Source organism: Schistocerca cancellata, chromosome 7 (genome assembly GCF_023864275.1).
Source record: "Schistocerca cancellata isolate TAMUIC-IGC-003103 chromosome 7, iqSchCanc2.1, whole genome shotgun sequence".
Taxonomy (NCBI): domain Eukaryota; kingdom Metazoa; phylum Arthropoda; class Insecta; order Orthoptera; family Acrididae; genus Schistocerca; species Schistocerca cancellata.
Window position 1 is genome coordinate 538,857,303 of NC_064632.1, and position 6,683 is coordinate 538,863,985.

The 6,683-nt window shown below is 44.4% G+C and overlaps 1 pseudogene; it reads right to left on the bottom strand.

The window, feature by feature from the left end:
- Window positions 1-6,344: 6,344 nt before the first annotated feature.
- On the bottom strand, window positions 6,345-6,462 carry LOC126093076 (5S ribosomal RNA; annotated as a pseudogene).
- Window positions 6,463-6,683: the final 221 nt, after the last annotated feature.

Sequence of the window (6,683 nt, forward strand, 5' to 3'; positions counted from 1 at the left end):
CCCGTGGTCTTCCAATCAGTTTTCGTCAAGATTCTGTCCATTTTAGGGGTCTTCTCGGAATCCTTTCTGGTCCCATTCTTTCCATGTGATCATACCATTTAAGTTTTTTACTTTCCACACTTTCTTTCAGCGGCTTTATCTTGTCTCTTCTTGTCTTACCGACGATCCGTCGTAGAAACGCCTCACTCTTGCTTTTGTTATACTAAGATCTTTGTTTGTCCAGGTCTGACATTGTGATCCATACGTCCAATCTGGCAGGTGATTTGCCCTGTACATCACGGTCATTGCTTTCACAGGGGTTTTTTAATTTCTAATTATGTCCGATAAACGGTAATAAAATTTCTAACAATTTTCTGTTCTCTCCGAAATTTCACTCTTCATGTTGCCTTTCTTAGTTAATTTATTTCCTAGATACTTAAAAGTATCTACGTCTTCAATGATTTTTCCACTGCAAACTACATCCTTCACTTTTTTTTACATTTTTCCTGCTTCACTTACTGTTAAGCTTATTTCCGTGCCAGCTTCTTCAATTACTCTGCCAGGTGTTTTGTTGTTCTCCCAATTTCTTCTCATTTTCTTCCAAAATCATCATATCGTCTTCATATGATACGACTTTCATATCATCTGCTGTTGACCCTTGCCAAACTTTCCATATAATGTTCCTTCCCGTCTGTCCGTTATAAACCGTTCCGCTTTTTCCGTCTATTATAACACAATTCATGGATGATTTGTCCATGTTTCGGATTCTCAGTTGTATTCATTTTGACAGTTCCAATCTGTTCATACTTTCCTGTATCTCTTCCCTTTTATAACAGCGTCATAATCCTTTTTTATATCTATGAATGCAGCTGCGGTGTCTTTCCGAAATTCCCATTTCTTTTCTACATATTGTTTGGCTGTAAATTGAATCCATAGTTGATTTTCTAGCTCGAAATTCTTGTTGTTTTTCTCTTGATTGTGATTCTGTCTGATTCCTGATATTCTGTAAAATTTCCTTTTCATAAATTTTCATGCAGTGGCACAGTAGCGCTAGCCCTCTGTAGTTCCAACAGAGGGCCTTGTTACCCCTCTTCAACATAGGCACAATAATTACCTATTGTCCAATAATCAGGAATCTTGCCATACGTACATACTATACTCATTATTCAGGATACAGAATCGTTTAAGGGGACCACACCCTGCCTATCTAATCCATGTTAATTTATTCAAGTATTTAACCCATTTCTGAAAAAAACTATTTGATGCAGGACCTTAATATTTTTACTGTATGTTACATAATGCTAATAGAGTCAAGTGTACTAAAATCTGCTTTATCCAATTTATAGTTTTTAAGAAATACTTTTTTAAATTTATTAACAAAAATATTAAGTTTTTTCTGCAGAAAATATTTTTTGTGAACTTCCTAATGGGGGAATATTAATGAATGTAGTACCAGAGGTGACTTTTTATGTTATGCAGAGTCTCTGAAAATTTCATTCATTTATCTATGATAGTTTCTGATAGAATGGGTCGTATGCATTTTAGTTTGCGGGAAATTGACTTTAGAGAAAAAAGTTTTGAAATTTATTACTTACAATGAATTAAAACTGTCCTGCTGCATATGATGGCCCTTATTTGGTCTATAGCACGTCGTCCAGCTTCTTTTACACCTTCCTGGATGTTTGTCTTGCTTTCTTGGCCATATTAGATGCAGACCTGTCTGCATCGGGTATCCACATTTTATTGCAATGTTGCAGCCCAGTAATCATATTTTCACCAGGATTAATTCCCAGCATTTTCAGTACCCAACACTTTCCAATATTACCACAATTGAATGTAATAACAGCATCATGAACTCCTAGTTTCATTGTATGCATGCCTATAAATACAGTTTTAGGAAGGCGGTTCCAAATTATGCTGCTGAAACATTCATTTGGGTTCTGTGTCTGCCCATGCAGACATTTCCTTAGAAGGTCAGGATGAGCCAAGTCTCTGAAAATAATAGCAGCAGCAGCAGGAAGAGAATGCTGATGAGAATAAGGTTCTCCAGTTGCCTGAGCCCTATTGTATTTGAACCACGAATTTTCTCCTGATAGACACAATCCATGACGTGGCTTATCATCTGTAAAGGACTTTAGGTACAAGCTTAACTTGCAGGAGCTTCTATATAAATAGCTGTGAAAGAGGTGAGTACATTTGTAAGCAATCACTGCAAATGTAAGTATAACAACTACTCGCAATCACACTTGAACAAAACTAACCGTGTGTTTGAAAGCGTGTTGTTTACAAACAGCAGAAACAAAAGAATACCTACCGTTGCATTCCAAGGATAGCCAACACATTCGGGAGTAAAAAAAATCCCTAACGTGCAATGTAGGGAATATAAAGATCTAATATATGTGCAGAAAAGTGGGTGACAGAAAAGTGGGCGTGGCAAATAAACATACGTGGTAGGAAAATGCTCTTTAAATGCCCGAAAAAAAAATTTTTCAGCAAAATCCTTTCCAGAGTGCTTGAATAAAACCTTAATCTATCTAAATATGTGAAAACCGAAAGTTGATTTTTTTTCGACCTGAACCACGGTGTGGTCCCCTTAAATTCGGCACCACCCGGAGCACTTCCGGTCGACGGTTCTCTGCTTCCGATTGCTGCCATCTTCAGCGACCCAGCGAAGTTTTGTTGTGTTGTCTGTGCGAGCGAATGATAATTGTTCTTATTTATAAATTTATTATGCAATATGAGACACGACCACAATTTTGAATTTCATTTTTCTTCTACTCATTGCATTGCGTTACAACAGCTTTAATTGAGTTTTATGTTCCTCGCCCCAAATATACATTGCATTTGAAGACAGCTGTCTGTATAATGCGCATTGAGGAATTACGTTACTTCCGTGTCAAAATATACGTACACCATACTAGCTGATCGGTACGAGTCGCGCACGCCCGTCAGTCGTGAGTGCTGGAAGACAAACAATAACACATTTTCCCCCTGACATCCACTACCCCTGCAGTGGCGGCATCACTTACCCTCTGTATTTCAGTTTAGAGTCCAACTTTACTAACATCAAGGCGGAATATACCATCGTCAATTAAAATTAAACACATAGTAAAATGTTACTCTCTGTGTGTTTTTCGTTTGTTACTGAGCAGGAAAACTACACTTCAGAAGCTCCTAATCTCAGCTGGTATTTTTGGTTTCGGAGTTTAGTTGCTAGGTGGAGAATACTATAAACCGCGGTGGGCACGATATCTTGATTCGGGCCTCATGCAACCAGCCGGCCACAGTTTGACGACCGCTAATTCTGGATCAGCAAACCAAGTTATCTTCCGGGCCGTTGGAATAATACTTCCCCGTCTCCCAACGAGGTGATAAACTGCTAATTCGGGGGCCTTGCTGGCCCCACAGTGCTGTCCGTCTACTGTTTTCTTCTCAATTATTGTCGTATCAGTATCCTACAGGTGAGAACCGCATTGCATCACTCCTCCATCGTTGTACTTATTTATTAGTGATTATGCAACATTTTTTGCCAAGGTCATATGTCGAACTCCACCCTGGCTGACATTGCTCGGGAATTGTGAAACTCACTCTCGCTTCGGTAGCGTTAAAAACACGGAATGGCAGCCGTCAACACTCCACTTCCTTCCACTGTACAAGTAAAAACAAAAAATAAAAAAAAGCTAGATTTACAACTACTTAAACCTAACTAACCTAAGGACATCACACACATCCATCCCCTAGGCAGGATTCGAACCTGCGATCGTAGCAGCCACGCGGTTCCGGACTGAAGCGCGTAGAACCGCTCGGCCACAGCGGCCGGTTGTACACGTCACAGACTCAGGTCCACCACGACCCCTCTTACATTGAATTATTACGTGAGACGTCGTATTATGGTACTGTAAAAGTGTTCACGAATGGAAGAACAATCGTAAATAGGTCACACGCATCGGTTTACGTAAAGGACGAGAAAAAAAATTGCACATTCTGTGTTTACAACGAAATTCCTTGCACACTAGTAACGGAAAGATGTCTGCAGTAAAATTTCGTGCTGTACGTATTTGCCGTAGTAAATGGACGAGACGGAATGGCAGTTTGAGAATATTGGTTCGGTTGTACGTATTAGTTTCGCTTTTACGGTGATGCACTTGCAAATACGGCAGAGTACGTCCTCTATCGCTGATCAATTTATAGATCCTGAACGGCGTCTACTCCATCTACTTTCATCATGTTTCGCTGCCTTTTGTCGTGTTTCACATCCTTTTAGCACACAAGGTGTACTTTGTCAAATTTACATTTCTCTTAGCCGTAATGAAATACACTCCTGGAAATTGAAATAAGAACACCGTGAATTCATTGTCCCAGGAAGGGGAAACTTTATTGACACATTCCTGGGGTCAGATACATCACATGATCACACTGACAGAACCACAGGCACATAGACACAGGCAACAGAGCATGCACAATGTCGGCACTAGTACAGTGTATATCCACCTTTCGCAGCAATGCAGGCTGCTATTCTCCCATGGAGACGATCGTAGAGATGCTGGATGTAGTCCTGTGGAACGGCTTGCCATGCCATTTCCACCTGGCACCTCAGTTGGACCAGCGTTCGTGCTGGACATGCAGACCGCGTGAGACGACACTTCATCCAGTCCCAAACATGCTCAATGGGGGACAGATCCGGAGATCTTGCTGGCCAGGGTAGTTGACTTACACCTTCTAGAGCACGTTGGGTGGCACGGAATACATGCGGACGTGCATTGTCCTGTTGGAACAGCAAGTTCCCTTGCCGGTCTAGGAATGGTAGAACGATGGGTTCGATGACGGTTTGGATGTACCGTGCACTATTCAGTGTCCCCTCGACGATCACCAGTGGTGTAAGGCCAGTGTAGGAGATCGCTCCCCACACCATGATGCCGGGTGTTGGCCCTGTGTGCCTCGGTCGTATGCAGTCCTGATTGTGGCGCTCACCTGCACGGCGCCAAACACGCATACGACCATCATTGACACCAAGGCAGAAGCGACTCTCATCGCTGAAGACGACACGTCTCCATTCGTCCCTCCATTCACGCCTGTCGCGACACCACTGGAGGCGGGCTGCACGATGTTGGGGCGTGAGCGGAAGACGGCCTAACGGTGTGCGGGACCGTAGCCCAGCTTCATGGAGACGGTTGCGAATGGTCGTCGCCGATACCCCAGGAGCAACAGTGTCCCTAATTTGCTGGGAAGTGGCGGTGCGGTCCCCTACGGCACTGCGTAGGATCCTACGGTCTTGGCGTGCATCCGTGCGTCGCTGCGGTCCGGTCCCAGGTCGACGGGCACGTGCACCTTCCGCCGACCACTGGCGACAACATCGATGTACTGTGGAGACCTCACGCCCCACGTGTTGAGCAATTCGGCGGTACGTCCACCCGGCCTCCCGCATGCTCACTATACGCCCTCGCTCAAAGTCCGTCAACTGCACATACGGTTCACGTCCACGCTGTCGCGGCATGCTACCAGTGTTAAAGACTGCGATGGAGCTCCGTATGCCACGGCAAACTGGCTGACACTGACGGCGGCGGTGCACAAATGCTGCGCAGCTAACGCCATTCGACGGCCAACACCGCGGTTCCTGGTGTGTCCGCTGTGTCGTGTGTGTGATCATTGCTTGTACAGCCCTCTCGCAGTGTCCGGAGCAAGTATGGTGGGTCTGACACACCGGTGTCAATGTGTTCTTTTTTCCATTTCCAGGAGTGTATCTACCAGTGCATTGCCAAGATCGTTGAAGCGAGAGAAAGCCTTTCTGTGGTATGCGGTCTCTGGCCCATGTTTCACTTGTATGAACGCGGACACCCAGGTAGCTATTCACTCCATTCTGTTTGATGCGTTTGGCTACTGTGAGAAGGGGAGACAATTACTGGGGCTACAGCCAGAAGTACCAGTGCACCGTGTTCGATTTGTTGTTTGCAGTTGTGCTTGTTGTTCCCACAGTTTATTAATTCAGGCGCTCGAGAAAGTATTTATCTCGGCAAAGCTGAGTCACTTGTTCGGTAAGAGAAGGTTAATCAGTCACGTTATCTTAATGTTGCTGGGGAGGAGGGGGGAGGGGGCGGAAATTACTGCTCTGACTGGTTCTTTTGCAGTCTACCAATCTACCACAACTTGCTCTTCCTTTGTTACCATCTAAAAAAACTCCGCCCGAACAAGCCATGAAGGTCCAAAGGCACCGACCGGCCGCCAGGCGTCACTAGATGCGGATATGAAGGTGCATGTGGTCAGCACAGACGCTCTCCCGGCCGTATGTCAGTTTACGAGACCGGAGCCGCTACTTCTCAATCAAGTAGCTCCTCAGTTTGCCTCGCAATGGCTGAGTGCATCCCGCTTGCCAACAGCGCTCGGCAGACCGGATGGTCACCCATCCAAGTGGTAGCCCAGACCGACAGCGCTTAACTTCGGTGATCTGACGGGAACCGGTGTTACCACTGCGGCAAGGCCGTTGGCTTGTTGCCATACTAGTACCTCTAATTTGTAACATACAGCGTTTCCGTAACACCACATCTTAAGTGCTTCGATTCCTGTTCAACTTTTAGAACAATAAACGATTTGCTTTCATTAAATACTGCACTCCAGACGTACATTCTTATACACATCTTTTTCAGATAAAGGTAATATTTGATACTTGTAGCTGATTAACGTGGAAAGGTTGCGGACGTGATTGTGGC